Source organism: Pelobates fuscus, chromosome 5, assembly GCF_036172605.1.
Source record: "Pelobates fuscus isolate aPelFus1 chromosome 5, aPelFus1.pri, whole genome shotgun sequence".
In the NCBI taxonomy this organism is placed as follows: Eukaryota; Metazoa; Chordata; class Amphibia; order Anura; family Pelobatidae; genus Pelobates; species Pelobates fuscus.
The window spans coordinates 292001571-292018129 of NC_086321.1; the positions used below are offsets into that span (position 1 = coordinate 292001571).

General features: G+C 43.9%; 1 protein-coding gene across 8 annotated transcripts in view; it reads left to right on the forward strand.

The window, feature by feature from the left end:
* MYO9B (myosin IXB) overlaps nucleotides 1-16559 on the forward strand; it is a 125206-nt gene that overhangs the window by 886 nt on the left and 107761 nt on the right. The window lies entirely within an intron of this gene.

A 16559-nucleotide genomic window follows, 5' to 3' on the forward strand; every position in this document is an offset into this window, starting at 1 on the left:
GGTGATTTTATGTCTTTCGTTGACTCATGTTTTATGTTGCTATACCAGCAGTTGAAAGTTTATTTGTAAAACTTAGGAGCTGGATAGATTTCATAAAAACGTCTTTCTGTGTGGCACCTTTTTATTTTAGTAAAGTAGTATGCTGACAGGGTTGTTAACTAAAGTGTGAATTTTGGGGTCCTCAAAAAGAATTAAACATTTTAGGCCATAATAGCCATAGTGGATTTTTTTTTTTCTTTTTTTAAATAAGTCGAGTATGTTTTTAGTGGTGGGTATTTCAATTTATAGTTTGAATTCCCAACAATTCACACTTTAGTGTATTTACCCTTTCAGAGTTAAGAGGCAGCAGTAACATTTTAGCATTTACCTTCTGGTCTCCTGAGTTTATCAAGTCACATATATTCATATTCTGTAGCCTTCCTAATATAGTGATTAAATTATATAGTGCCAACAATATTTGACAGCACTTTAGTGCTATACATTGGGGATTTACAATATTGCTTCTGCCCACTACCAAATAACTTACTGTATTGGTTAAGGCCTGCTTCTGTGGTTGCCAGAGAGGACTTATACGTTTTTACATTGTTATTCCCTGAATCTGAACCTAGAGTAGGGGTTAAGAATGTAATCTTTGAATTCACAGTTCTGCACCAAATATACATTCTTATCTGTGGTGGGTGTATACAGCTTTATTGATGTTTGTGTGGGGGAGGAAGGGGGAACTTTTCAGTGCTAAAATGTGTTCTCGATTTTATACTGTCCGGCAGTAGTAAACTAATACAAAGGTGTGGAATAAGGGCTTGGTAAGTTTTTGTGAGTAATCATCTGACCCACTTATAATTTCTTATGGTGATTTTGGAAAGCTATACATACAATATATTTATTAATGAAGAAGGGCATATCAGCTGTTTATAAGGATCTTTGAGTACAACATATAAAATCAAGTATGTTCAGACAGGAATCTTGTTTTCTCTCATTTATTTATTGCAGAGATTTTATGAATAAAGTATTCATGAATCTATTGTCTGTCTTACAGTAGCACAGAAACAAACGTAGGTTTTGACCAACAACATACAAAATAAATGTTTTCTCAAGTACCTTACATTCAAATATTTGGGAATATCTTGTAGAACGTGGATTTCCACACTGTCAAAATGTTTTGTCTACTGTGGCTGTGTATAGCTGTAATTCTGCATAAATATAATGCCTACCTAATAAGACAGACATTCATACCTGAAGCAGACTGAACAAGTCTCAATATGTTTTTCTTAGAACCCCTAAGGAGTTCACCCCTCTCTCTTACAAGCAGTGCCTGCTCTAGAAATTTGTTGTTCTACTGGGTGAATACCAAAGTGGAATCATCTGGAAATAAGAAATGACATAATTCTAAATTAAACCAACCTTATATATAATGATGATCAATGTTTGGATCTACCACCCATTTATAAATGGAACTGGCAGTGAATGCACCATGGATTCAATAAAATAAAAAATGTCTTTTGTTTGCCAGGTATAATACTCTTAGAAATTGCCTTATAGCAGTGTAGACTAGAGTATTCCAATTGACAACAATGAATTTTCACTGTATTGCATAGGCATGTTGGTACACAAACTCATACTGCGGGTACAAGTTTAGATGAATCAAATCTCTAGTTTTATAAAAAATGCTACTGTCTAATTGTGGGTTGTTTTTTTTCCCTGTTTACTATGATTGCAGATGACACCCTTCTACTTAGTGTACCTGTGCTGTTATTCACAGTAAGACTAAAGCAAAAGCCATGAACTAATCCTTCGTTTATATATTTAGAGATTTGCACATTTAATTCAATTCATCTGTACAGTTTTATACAAAATTATTAGTGATGTGTCATAATTAACAAAATCACAAGTATAACAACATTTTTTACAATTAAGTGAGTGTTATCAGCCACTAAATTATGTGTTGAGCTTCAAGCCTAGTTGTATAATGGATGCTCTGTCCCGGGAGCTTCCAATCTAGTGGTGTGACGTCTTGCCCCGAGGAAGCTAAACTTTAGTATAATAAAGGCCTTGTAGCAAATTTCTCACAGTAAAGTGGTACAATGCAAAAGCCTTCTAGTATGAGAATACCAATAATAGTTCCATGGAGCTTTCAGTAAGTTTTTTTTTATTTTTTTTACCTATCGCCAATATGGTTGAGTATGATTTCAATTTGAACTATTTTAAATCCATGAACATACACTCGGGAAGATCCTATTGTCTCGACGCAGAAGTTTTTAAATGTGGCACTTTTTAAATAGACCTCTGTAAAGCTGGTTCCAACAATTTAGGATTGGCTTTTAAAGCAGCTCTGTCACCGTCTGGGGTCTTTCCGTATTTTGCAAACGGTGAATGCTCTGCTTGCATTCCAGAGGCCACGCTGTGCAGTGGAAAGTAGTTTTTACTTATCTGATCCAGTACCTTGCTGGTGCCGCCATCTTCTTCTGTGAGGTCTTCTTCAGCTTCGTGGCGATTCATCTGCTAGGAGCTGATGACTGCTCTGTGCTCTCGAGAATGCATGAGAGTACAACACTGATGTCTATGGAATATCCCACAGGAACTTTTTTTTTTTCCCCCTCCGCTATTACTAGTGACAAGGACAAAGTAGTCTCTATTTTGTTTTATATCTTTTAACTGGTTTGGAATGTTAGTGAAATTCCAACACAGTCAAAGTGAGTATTTTTTTTAAAGATTTTAGCTGCTTGAAAATCCATCTTATTGGTCACCCAAGAGGACTTTGTCTTGGATACCATATTCATCATAAAAAAAAAAGGGACATTTTCTTGATAGAGCTGGTAATATCGCTTTTTCATTTGGATTAAAGAGAATATTTAAATAGGATATTAACTTTCCTTCCATGAGGTTCTTCTCTCCCCTATTCCTGAATCTGCCATGACACACACAATCCTATTTCAGTAAAAGGGTGGAATAAATTTACAGGGAGCAATAATCATATAAACAAGGTCAATTTGGGTGGACCAAGTTGGGCAAAGCATAGGAGATGATTGGTTCATATTTATGATTGCATAGAGTGCCATGAATGCAGCTTCCAGCCACCTCCCAGGGCTATGGGTGCTGCAGCAACCAATTACTCACTCACAAATTATGTTTTCATTTAAGTCAACTGACATTGACTACCTTTTGGGAGAACTGGAGTGGATCCTTACCCTGGGATCCAGTGTGGCTGCGGACATTTAATTGCTCTGCTCCCTCGCGCTCTTTTTATTGATGCCAGGGCTGGAGTGACGTCATATTCTGGTTTCCGGCATCACAGCAGGGTGCATGAGGGAGCAGAGTAAGATTTACAGCTCCCTTAACTGGCCGCCACGTGGCTGCTGATAGCACAGCCTCGGAAGAGGTGTATAAACACCCTGGCACATGGGATATGTCAAGCCTAGAATAATGTGACAATCCCAGTTTACAAAATAAAGAAATACAAATTGTTGAATTTCAAAAACTTTAAAAACCGTGCCAAAGCCCCTCAAAAACACACTTGACAACATATGGTGCGATGTAAAATAAGAAACATATCCCCAAGTCAGCCGTCTGACTAGAACATCTAGGAACAAAAGGGGTCACTTTTCTCACGTTGCAGACATGTGCCTTCAAATTCCCCACATTTGTCCGTAAGGTCTGAGGAAGACCCAGGGTACCATATAAACAAGATGATTTCACAATTGAGGACTGTTCATGACAGAGGCCATACCTTTTGGACATCTGTAAACAAAGCTAGCTTTTTGTAAGGTCTTGGTCACAGTGCCAATGGCATGATGCCCATCCAGGGTAATCACTTTGACTTGTTTGTGAGGCAGTATGGATGACAAATGACGCCTTAAAGGACCACTCTAGTGCCAGGAAAACATACTCGTTTTCCTGGCACTAGAGTGCCCTGAGGGTGCCCCCACCCTCAGGGACCCCCTCCCGCCCAGCTCTGGAAAGGGGTAAAAACTTACCTTTTTCCAGCGGTGGGCGGAGAGCTATCCTCCTCTTCTCCTCCCCGTCGGCTGAATGCGCACGCGCGGCAAGAGCTGCGCGCGCATTCAGCCGGTCATATAGGAAAGCATTCATAATGCTTTCCTTTGGACGCTTGCGTGCTCTCACTGTGATTTTCACAGTGAGAATCACGCAAGCGCTTCTAGCGGCTGTCAGTGAGACAGCCACTAGAGGAAATAGGGGAAGGCTTAACCCATTCACAAACATAGCAGTTTCTCTGAAACTGCTATGTTTATGAAAAAATGGGTTAACCCTAGAAGGACCTGGCACCCAGACCACTTCATTAAGCTGAAGTGGTCTGGGTGCCTAGAGTGGTCCTTTAAATAATAATTAAAGAATAGAGGCAGGTATTCAGATCTCAAACTATCCACTATGCCAAGGATATTTATGTTCTTTCTTTTACTACGCTCATGAGGTGTAATTCATAAAGTTTTTTGTGTAGCTTGATGTTCAGCAATCTCAGTTGTAGTTGCCATATTTTGACGAAAATCAGTCATATCCTCGAATGACTTGACCCAGCCGATGATAAATGAAGTTTTTTGTTTGTTTTTTAAGTGGTCAGTTTAGATGTAAGCATGTGCTTGATGTCACATAAACGTTCTTTAATTTCCTTTTGGCATTTTAAATTTTAATCTTTTTTTTCTTATGGATTTTATTTTAATTTGTTCATATCCGATCTGATGTCCTTTTGCTTGTTTAAGATGCTCCATGTGTAAATTGATTGCTCTGTCCAGTACTCTCAGAAGCATTCAGAAGTCATGTTTGTCATTCTGACTTCATATATTTACCAAATGCTTTCTCCACATCGCATCTTTATTGTGCATTTTTATATATATATATATATATATATATATATATAAAAAAATTTTTATATATTGGTGGAACTGGTAGAATAGATTATTTTACACATAATGTAAAATGGGATTTTTTGCAAGTGTCTATTTTGATGCTTAAATAATAACCCCTTGCATATCTATTGTATTGCGTTGTGCAACTATGTGAGATTTGAAATAAAAAAAATATCTCACCTTTTGGCTGTGATGTTTATGGAAAATATATTCTGCATAGTTGTTTAAAATCATCACTACCCTGCAGGATGGAGTCATTATAGGTTTTCCTAATTATAGTGTTACTTAAAAACCTCAGAGAAAGGCTGGCCTGTTTGGCTTTTTTTTTTTTTTTTATTATTATTATGTTGGACAGACAGGGATTTTTTTCATTTTTTTTCTATGTGTCATATGTTTAAATTTGCAATGAATCACTTCCCATTAAGAGGCTGAGCACTAGTTGAGATACTTCTCCGGTTAGGTTTGATGGTAACCACAAAAACTACTTCAAATCATTAATGCCAAATCTTGATATCTAGTATATGAAGACACATATTCAGTAGTTTAATTTTAGTTTATAGTTTCACTAATGTTACGTTTAAATGAGGTGTGTGTGTGTGTGTGTATGTGTGTGTATATATATATATATATATATATATATATATATATATATATATATATATATATATATACACAATATTCTTTATTATATATATATATTTTTTTCCAATTTGGATAGTCTGTTTAACTTCAATCTCTGTGGTAATGGAAGGGTTAATGCCCCCAGGGTGCAGACTCCAACATGTGAAAGTTATTTTCAGAGGCACTGAAAGAGGGGTGGGGGCCAGGAAACAGTGTTGGGTTTTGTAAGATTAGGGCCCCAGGAAGATATATACGGTATATATTTTTTTTCTCCTTTTAAAAAAGAAATAAAGGGACACTCTGACATTGAAACAAAGCTAACATTTCAAGGTTGTGTTTAGCTCCAAAAAACCTTTATACCATCCCATGGCAGTGAATCATAATTCTGGAAGTTTATTTCAACAAATAGGCTTATTGACTAAAGGTTAGATTTGTTAAATGCACAGCTCACTCATTGCTCCTGAGTTTAGATTACTGCTACACAGTTGAAGTCGATTTATTCTGTGTTCAAATTTTGGAAAACTGTTTGCTTGGTAAGACATTATGAGTAACCTTGGTAGAGGCAGGATTAAATAATTGATTATAAATGTGAGCAAATTAAAAGCAGCTTTATGAAGATATATAATTTTTCATTTTTTTTCTCACACACCATTGTCTTAGCTCTTAGAAAGTGCAGTAGGAGTTAATGATAAGCAGTTTATCCTGTGGTAATGTCTGCAAACTATCTAATCTGTACATTGCTGTAAGAGGCCTCTTATCCTGAGCCTTTACAACTTCCCTTTGAATGGAGTGTACCATAAAAAAGGATTAATCTTTCTATTGCTGTGTGAGCAACCTTTCAAGTGTTTTGAGTGGATTTATCCAATTGCTCTTCGTGTGTCTGTATCTATGTATATGTAGATATTGTGTATGTATGTATATATTCTACACTCCATTTGTCCTTTCATCAGTGTGACAAATAGGTACTCGCTCCTTCTTTGGTGTAAAGATTTATGCCCCTGCAACTCCGTTGCCCTGCTATCCTGCTTGACAGTATCCAGCCAGACTCCCTCAGCTGGGCGAACCGGGCCCTCTGATCCCAGCCCACACCCTGCGGCCCCAACGTACTGTCAAATCACATCTCAAGCCACATCTAAAATAGCAGCAACCATGAATCTGCCAGCTCGCACCGAGGAGACTGTCACCTTCCGCTCCTTGAGGGATGCAATCCCCACAAATCCTATGCAGGCCCTTCATACCTGTTTATGGCAGCCTGATCGGCGGAAACACAGTGACACACACCACATCTGTATATGCCAGACCAAAGTTACCGTGGTCCCTGGGCCCACATACGGCAAAGAGGTCGGAGGGGCTGCAAGCCGGCACACGTGGCACAGAACAAGCTAACCAGACACAGCAGACTATCCCTCGGGCCTGTCCAGACGACTGGCACACAGTGCACAACATCACTCCATCTCTCAGATCTGGTCCGCAGCACTTCCATGGCGGCACCGTGACACTTACCAGTCGGACCGCAGCAGGATGGAACCAAACAGAGTGTATCAGCTGAACCGAACGCTTTACCACAGGGGGACTTCCCAGCCTACACCTCCATAATGCGGACTCTGAGTAAGAATGACTTAGAGTAACATCATTGGCCTCACTGTGTGTGTAAAACCTGCCTCATATTCCTACTAGGGGCATTGGTACTCAAACACCTGTCGTTGGGGTTTCAGGGTTCTCCCTCACTATATGTATGGTAGGCAATATCCGTATAAATAAAACGAGACGCACAATAACCACAGACAACGTTTAATTACTTTTCAATGGGCTTGGCCGTGGTGTTTATTCAAAGCTCAAGGGGCATACAACCATAACTTAGTAACCATAACTTCGTAACCATATAACATATGGTTCATCACCTTTCAAAACTTTTAACTTTATTAACCACCAAATAGCCAGTCAGTCATAACTAACCTGACTGCCTTTTATTTAAAACCATTTCCTTCCTCAGGACTTGAACCTGAGGAGGACTTTTGCCCCAATGCTTCATAAGACCACGACAATACAATTAAATAAAAGTAAAGGGAGGGGGGGGTCCATCCGCACTATTCCTGCTTCAGTCCACTCTGACAGGATTAAACTTGTGCTGCTTCTTTTTATACTGTTCCAGTTTCCCGCTCTTTTTCTGCTTGCAACTTTCAACCAATCCCAGGCCAGCTCCAGCCCCCAGAAACCGTTGTCATCAATTCAGAAACCTGTCTATCTGACCAACTACCACAAGATGTAAAATTCCTCACATTCAAATCCTAGACAAAACAGATTACCTACTTCATTGCCACCGTGCTTAGTGCCTGTGGCTTCTTTAAGATTGTTTTTCTCATGATGCCTATTGTGTTTTCCAGTGCATACTCAGTGTCTCACCTTTGTACTACTTAGCATGTGAACGCACATACTAATGGTTAGGTTACTGTACCACAAGAAATGTTTAATCTCTATAACATGAGCAGCACTATCGCCATTCATGCTTTATCTATGCCTATTTGTTATAACATACTGCCTGGATCAAGCATACTGTCGTCGGTACACTATGCTGTGCCTCATACTTTTGTTTGACTGCACACTGCAGTATAATGCTTACCATAATTAATCATTTGTCTCTGACCTTCTTAAGCATAGATATATATCATCTAACTCATTCCTACTAAACTGATCTTGTGAAGTAAACTAATGTCCCCAGCCTGTTTCTTACTCACACTCTACCTAGCATACTATTCACCACGTCTTGCATGTTCAGATTTTTACTTTTTATTAAAATTGTTGAGACCTACAATTAGATGTATATGCATAGCCTGTCTATAGCTACACCTAAAAATGTGCCACTAATTTAATACCATATATGTGGAAAAACTGTTATTATTGTGCTTACATATGCTGTTGTGGCATTGTATGTTGATTTGTTACCTCATGCACAACAAAAAATAAAGAATATTAATTTAAAAAAAAATCTATTTTTCTTTAGATTTTTTTTTTACTGCAAGCTATGGCAGAGAATTAAGTAGTGAGACTGCAACGGCATGGCCTATACACCAAAACTGCATCATTAGGCTAGTGTTGTTTTACTGCCTATAGTATAATTGGATAGAAGTCCTCACTGTTGATTAACTTACCAGAAGCAGAGACTGTTGTACAGGAAAAAGGTAAATTTTATGATCTTTTCAACTTTTTAAAGAAAAATAATGCAGTGGAAAGGGCAGTTGTCTACTAATGTGCTAATGTTAAAAAATATTCTGCTGGTAACGTGTTCCTTTATACCTGTGGAAGTATGAATTGCTTTTATCTAACCAATTCACACTTTAAAGGAACACTAAAGGGTTCAGGAACACAAAAATTAATTCCTGACACTAGAGTGTTAAAACCACCATCTAGTCCTCCTGATGCTCCCCTAAATACAGTCAAATATTATCTTTATTCCAGTCTGCTGCTGCTGGCTCTGCCCCTGATCTGCCTGCTTGACTGACATCAGAAGTGGTGTTCTGAGCCAATCACAAGGAGGCAGATCAGGGGCAGAGCCAGCACAGTCCAAACACAGCCCCGGCCAATCAGCAACTCCTCATATAGATACATTGAATCAATGCATCTCTATGAGGAAAGTTAATTGTCTCCATGCAGAGGGTGGAGACACAATGTCAACGCTGCACAGTGTGCAGCACTGCTCCAGAAAGCACCTCTAGTAGCCATCTGAGGAGTGGCAATTGGAGCTATCCCTTGACTGTAATGTAAACACACTACCTTTTCTCTGAAAACATGGTGTTTACTGCAAAAAGCCTGAAGGGACTGATTATATGTACCAGAACAAATACAATAAGCTGTAGTTGTGCTGGTGGCTATAGTGTCCCTTTAAGTACTGCGAGGACCTGACATGGCAAGAAAAGTGTCATACTTTTAAATGGAAAAATTAAATTCAGGCAGTGTCTGGGACTCTGGGCACTACAGTGATTTTATGGTGTCTATAATGCCTCTTTAATTTCTCTCATTGTGGTGACTGTTGTCTTTACTTACTGATGCATGGATGCTCATTGCACAGGATTGACCTATCATGAGTACACGCATAGATTGAAAACGATTTTTATTTTTTATTTTTTTTTATTTAGGCAATGTATTGAATGCGGATCCTCCACATACACCATGGCATCCCACATCTTGTAGGGTTCACTCACACAGAGGAATGTGGGCTGTTACACATACAGGTAAATTTGTCTTTCACATGATTTGTGTAAGGCAGGTTCACTGTAAGGGAAACTCCACTGCTATGTCATCGGGGTTATATCTAAAACAGATTTCAAAACCTGCAGTTATCTCGTCTGCTGCCTTTGCAAGTTATTCTCCTTGTAAACCCGCCCAAACTTTCTGTGTCCAATCACAGACTTCCCAATGCAGCTCAATGATGAGTCTTTGCAAGGCAGGTGCTTTGAGCAATGCATCCACAAAGTAAAGTTGTCTGCTTAAAAGCCAGGGGGTGTAACAAGAATCATTTATAGAAGTGCCAATTTGTATTGAAATCTGCTCGTTGTCAATTGAAAAAAATAAAAGGGGGAAAAACAGGCATACGTCTCACACTTACAGCACTTCAGCAAGCTAAATTGCTTGAAGGGTCCTTTTCAGGCTGAACTTTTTCATCTCCTAAACTTGTTTTCTGGTTGGCATACATGTAATCTATGCATTGAGTTTGGAAAGTAACCAACAAATATGTGAATTGATGGGTATGCAAACCTGAAAATCACAGTTCCTACTGCAACATGGCCATTGTCAGGATGTCCACAGCACCGTATATTAATGTTTACCATTGTACTCGCCACATTACAGTATAATAATACAGTTGAGTGCACACTTCCTTGGGTAGGAGAGTACAGGGGACTGGTGTTTCTTCGAAGCTTGTAGGTGTGTTTATAAAGCAAACCAAAAAAAAGACCCTTCAAGAGCTTTTGCATGTTTTTATTTATTGCTGTGTTACAAACCACCCTTATAACATAAACATATTTAAGTTGTTTTGGAGAAACTTGAAACTCCTGCCTCCATAACAACTTAAAAAAGTTTTTAAGCTAAATGGGATGGGAGAGATACTAAAAAAAATAAAATAAATTACAACAGCCCCTTTGTATAAAATTGCTCTATATTTTACAAAGATAGCTGAATTAAAAAGAAAAAAAAAAAAAAAGTCCCCTCCTTTCAGCTTAGCCATGTTGTCTGATTCTGTTCAATTCGTGGCAATTGGTGGTTCAATGAATAACCTTCTAATATTCTACAAAACCATAAATCAGAGATAAAACAAAGCGATGGCTGCAGATATAGTGGCCTATTTGGACCATTCTTTTTTCAGTTTTTACTTTCAAACGTTGAACAGTTTCACACTGAATACATTTGCCCGAATTTAGCTTACATAACTAAGTATGCTGGAAATGAGTATTTTCTCCACTTCCATTTTTTTATTTTTTTTACTGCATTTTTACATTTTTATTATTGAGACTGTTGTCCTCCTAACTGTTATTGCATGCACGCATCTGTGCGCACCCGTGATCTCAGCTGAACGTCTGGACAGGAGATCCATCGTCTGCAGAGACAACGGAATCAGAGCAGTGCGGGCTGAGGTATGACACAATGTTATGCCAGTCTATCTAAAATGAATTTTCTCGTTGGTTACTAGTCAGTTATCTAAATAGACATCCCTCCTAACATGATAGCGGTAACTGTCGATTTAAAAGACCTGCCCAAAACCACTCCTGTAAAACTGAAGGTCATTGTGTAAACAGGGTAAAGCTGTGCATGAACATATCAATACTGAAACCTCTGCAGCGTAATAATAAAAAAACATTGAGACCAGTGGAGTAACTGGTAACTAAAATTAAAGTAGCCTAATAACATAATGAAATAAGAAAGGGGGGGGGGGGGGGGAATTAAAAACGCTTTAGCGCCACATAAAAAGATAAATAGACAAAAAACAATTGCAATCAGGGATTCCTTTAAATTCTACTCGTAAGCGGGACCAACAGCAGGTGGTATCGGGAGCTAGAGTGTAACAGCCAGGTCAGAGGGCAGGGTGGTGACTGTTTACCCTGCCTAAGTTGGCTGCATGTGCATATCCAAGCATCCTCAGTTGCTCACAGGGGCCTCCGAAGTCCCAATCTTGGGCACTGTTGTATCGCCAGTGGTCTGGTGCATAGATCGCTACAGGCATCTGGTATCAGAATGTTATATACGGCTCTCTTTATCAAAAATGGCTTATACACTCTGCTCCGACATGCGGCTAGTCAGCAATGGCGGTATACGCCCGCATCCAGCTATCAAAATTTTAAGTAAGTCTCACTTTTCTTCCCAAAAGAACCCAATACACAGACAATCTCAAATGCAATAATACAGGTCAGCATTTGCTTGTGGGGATTTAAAGCAGAGGTGGGGTTGGTCCTGCCCAGATGTTGAATTTAATATGCGGAGTAATAGGCCTAGTGGGTGGTTTTCAAAATAATGTATATGAGACTTTGAGAGTAGTTAAATTTAAAAGAAACTGGTGTCCAGGAGATCTGCCGTGGTCAAGTCGGGAAAGTTTGTCAACTGTTTACTCAGTCCTATGTGTAGTTTTATCCAGTGCTGTATGTAACATGAACAGTGTTAAGTCTAGAAGTGGAGAATAGAGCCTGGGCGGTGGTGTACAGAAGGCTATCAAGAATGTTATTCCATTTTTCAGGGGCAAAACTCTTCTTGCTGCAAGTGAAACTGTAGGCTGTATATCTGACTACAAGAACATAAACCAAGTCATAAAAAATAACTTCAGTGCTATATAAATTGTATTGACTTGTCATATACCATTTAAGATACCGTAAATACAAACAATAAAAAAAAGCACGCAATATGTAAAATTACCACGTTATCAAATAAAAACACCTTAACCCCCTTAGAATGGTGACAGCATCAAAATTGGCAATTTTTTTTTTTTATTATTTTTTTTTTTTTTTGCCAATCCAATGCTTTACCATGGGGACTCAATGCATCTCTGAGGAAAATTCAGCTGCGTGGGGACGCTGAACGGCAGGGCTGCCTACCTTGCAGCCCTGAGTCAGGAAGCCTCTCCAGTGGCCATCTAAGGAGTGGCCACTTGGAGGTTTCCCTAGGGGCAATGTAAACACTGCCTTTTCTCTGAGTCTTTTTCAGTTCTTAGTTTTTAATACTTCCATTTTCTGCAGATGTCCAATCTTGAATCATTTGAAAAATGGAAAGACTAAACACCAGATTTTTTTCTAATTGTAGCCAGCCTAAGAAATACTATCTGAAGTCAGTGTTCCAAGGAATCATTGAAAAAAATCTATATTTATCTCTCAATTCCTAATTTGGATCCAGTCTAACCTACAACAGACCTTCCTGGATATACATACAGCAGCACCAACTTCTGCTTTGTATACCAAACACCACAAAAGAGGAAAAGATGGGAGAAATCAGATTGCAGTTTGGATTAGGGAAGCTGTCTCTGGACCTCCTTGCACCATGAGAACTTAACACTAATTTAAGGTTTATATGATGACCAGAATGATCCTTTAAAGCAGGGGTGGGGAACCTTCGGCCAGGGCCGGCGCTTCCATAAGGCGGCACAGGCGGCCGCCTTAGGGCGCCAGAGGAGGGGGGGCGCAAAAATCCGAATCCCCTGCCTCTGGCTGGAGACTCGGATTTGTAATCTCCCCTCTCTCCCTGCAGCCAGCACACAGCAGGAGCCTGGCAGTGAAGTCAGCCGTCCTCCTCTGATGATGTCAGAAGGGGGCGGGGCTTCTACTGCTTCCAGACTCCCCAGCGGTCCTGACTGCAGCTCCAGCCTCCCAGCCGACCATCAGGGGTAAGGCTCTCCCTCCCTGGCCCAAGGTAAGCTTCTGGGAGGGGATGGGGGTGGGGGAAGAAATTTTAGTATGTTTGTTTATTTTAATTTTTTTTAAATCAAAACGGTTTTTTGTTTTTTTGCAGCCCCTCTATACTGCCTCTGCACCCCTCTACAGCCCCTGCCCCCACTATGCTCCCCCTGCCCCCACCATGCTCCCCCTGCCCCCCACTATGCTTCTCCTGCCCCCACTATGCTTCTCCTGCCCCCACTATGCTTCTCCTGCCCCCACTATGCTTCTCCTGCCCCCACCATACTCCCCCTGCCCCCACCATACTCCCCCTGCCCCCACCATACTCCCCCTGCCCCCACCATACTCCCCCTGCCCCCACCATACTCCCCCTGCCCCCACCATACTCCCCCTGCCCCCACCATACTCCCCCTGCCCCCACCATACTCCCCCTGCCCCCACCATACTCCCCCTGCCCCCACCATACTCCCCCTGCCTCCACCATACCCCCCCTGCCTCCACCATACCCCCCCTGCCCCACTATGCTTCCCCTGCCCCCACTATGCTTCCCCTGCCCCCACCATGCTTCCCCTGCCCCCACCATGCTTCCCCTGCCCCCACCATGCTTCCCCTGCCCCCACCATGCTTCCCCTGCCCCCACCATGCTTCCCCTGCCCCCACCATGCTTCCCCTGCCCCCACCATGCTTCCCCTGCCCCCACCATGCTTCCCCTGCCCCACCATGCTTCCCCTGCCCCACCATGCTTCCCCTGCCCCCACCATGCTTCCCCTGCCCCCACCATGCTTCCCCTGCCCCCACCATGCTTCCCCTGCCCCCACCATGCTTCCCCTGCCCCCACCATGCTTCCCCTGCCCCCACCATACAGCCCTTGCCCCCACCATACTACCCCTGCCCCCTCTACAGCCCCTGCCCCACCATACTACTCCTGCCCCCTCTACAGCCTCTGTCCCACCATACTACACCTGTCCCCACTATACTGCCCCTGCCCCACCATACTACCCCTGCCCCCTCTACAGCCCCTGCCCCACCAAACTGCCCCTCTACAGCCCCTGCCTCACCAAACTGCCCCACCATACTCCCCCTGCCCCCACTATACTACCCCTGCCACCTCTACAGCCCCTGCCTCACCAAACTGCCCCACCATACTCCCCCTGCCACCACTATAGCCCTTGCCCCCACCATACTACCCCTGCCCCACCATTGTGCCCCTGCCCCACCATTGTGCCCCTGCCCCACCAAACTGCCCCCACTATACTACCCCTGCCCCCACCATACTCCCCTGCCACCTCTATAGCCCCTGCCCCCACCATACTACCCCTGCCCCCACCATACTACCCCTGCCCCCACCATACTACCCCTGCCCCCACCATATTACCCCTGCCCCCGCCATACTACCCCTGCCCCCGCCATACTACCCCTGCCCCCGCCATACTACCCCTGCCATACTACCCCTGCCCCCTTTACAGCCCCTCTATAGCCCCTGCCCCCACCATAGTGCCCCTGCCCCCTCTACTGCCCCATGTGTCCCTCTATAGCCCCTGCCCCACCATACTGCCCATGCCCCCTCTACGTCCCTCCATAGCCCTTGTGCCCCTCTCTCCATAGCCCCTGTGCCCCTCTACAGCACCTCTATAGCCCCTGTCCTCCTCTACTGCCCCATGTGCCACTCTACAGCACCTCTATTTCCCTTAATAACCCCTGCCCCTCTATTTCCCTCTACAGCCCCTCTATTTCACTTTAAAGCCTCTGCCCCACCATACTGCCCATGCGCCCCCTATACAGCCCATGCCCCCCCCTCTACAGCCCCTCTTTCCCTCTACAGCCCCTGTACCCACTATACTGCCCATGTCCCCCCTCTATTGCTTTTGTGCCCCCCTCTTTATCCCCTGTGCCTCCTCTATTTCCCTCTACAGACCCTGCCCCCTGCCTCTGCCCCCCTTTTCACATGCTTCCCCTGCCCCCACCATGCTTCCCCTGCCCCCACCATGCTTCCCCTGCCCCCACCATGCTTCCCCTGCCCCCACCATGCTTCCCCTGCCCCCACCATGCTTCCCCTGCCCCCACCATGCTTCCCCTGCCCCCACCATGCTTCCCCTGCCCCCACCATGCTTCCCCTGCCCCCACCATGCTTCCCCTGCCCCCACCATGCTTCCCCTGCCCCCACCATACAGCCCTTGCCCCCACCATACTACCCCTGCCCCACCATACTACCCCTGCCCCCTCTACAGCCCCTGCCCCACCATACTACTCCTGCCCCCTCTACAGCCTCTGTCCCACCATACTACACCTGTCCCCACTATACTGCCCCTGCCCCACCATACTACCCCTGCCCCCTCTACAGCCCCTGCCCCACCAAACTGCCCCTCTACAGCCCCTGCCTCACCAAACTGCCCCACCATACTCCCCCTGCCCCCACTATACTACCCCTGCCACCTCTACAGCCCCTGCCTCACCAAACTGCCCCACCATACTCCCCCTGCCACCACTATAGCCCTTGCCCCCACCATACTACCCCTGCCCCACCATACTACCCCTGCCCCACCATTGTGCCCCTGCCCCACCAAACTGCCCCCACTATACTACCCCTGCCCCCACCATACTCCCCTGCCACCTCTATAGCCCCTGCCCCACCATACTACCCCTGCCCCCACCATACTACCCCTGCCCCCACCATACTACCCCTGCCCCCACCATATTACCCCTGCCCCCGCCATACTACCCCTGCCCCCGCCATACTACCCCTGCCCCCGCCATACTACCCCTGCCATACTACCCCTGCCCCCTTTACAGCCCCTCTATAGCCCCTGCCCCCACCATAGTGCCCCTGCCCCCTCTACTGCCCCATGTGTCCCTCTATAGCCCCTGCCCCACCATACTGCCCATGCCCCCTCTACGTCCCTCCATAGCCCTTGTGCCCCTCTCTCCATAGCCCCTGTGCCCCTCTACAGCACCTCTATAGCCCCTGTCCTCCTCTACTGCCCCATGTGCCACTCTACAGCACCTCTATTTCCCTTAATAACCCCTGCCCCTCTATTTCCCTCTACAGCCCCTCTATTTCACTTTAAAGCCTCTGCCCCACCATACTGCCCATGCGCCCCCTATACAGCCCATGCCCCCCCCTCTACAGCCCCTCTTTCCCTCTACAGCCCCTGTACCCACTATACTGCCCATGTCCCCCCTCTATTGCTTTTGTGCCCCCCTCTTTATCCCC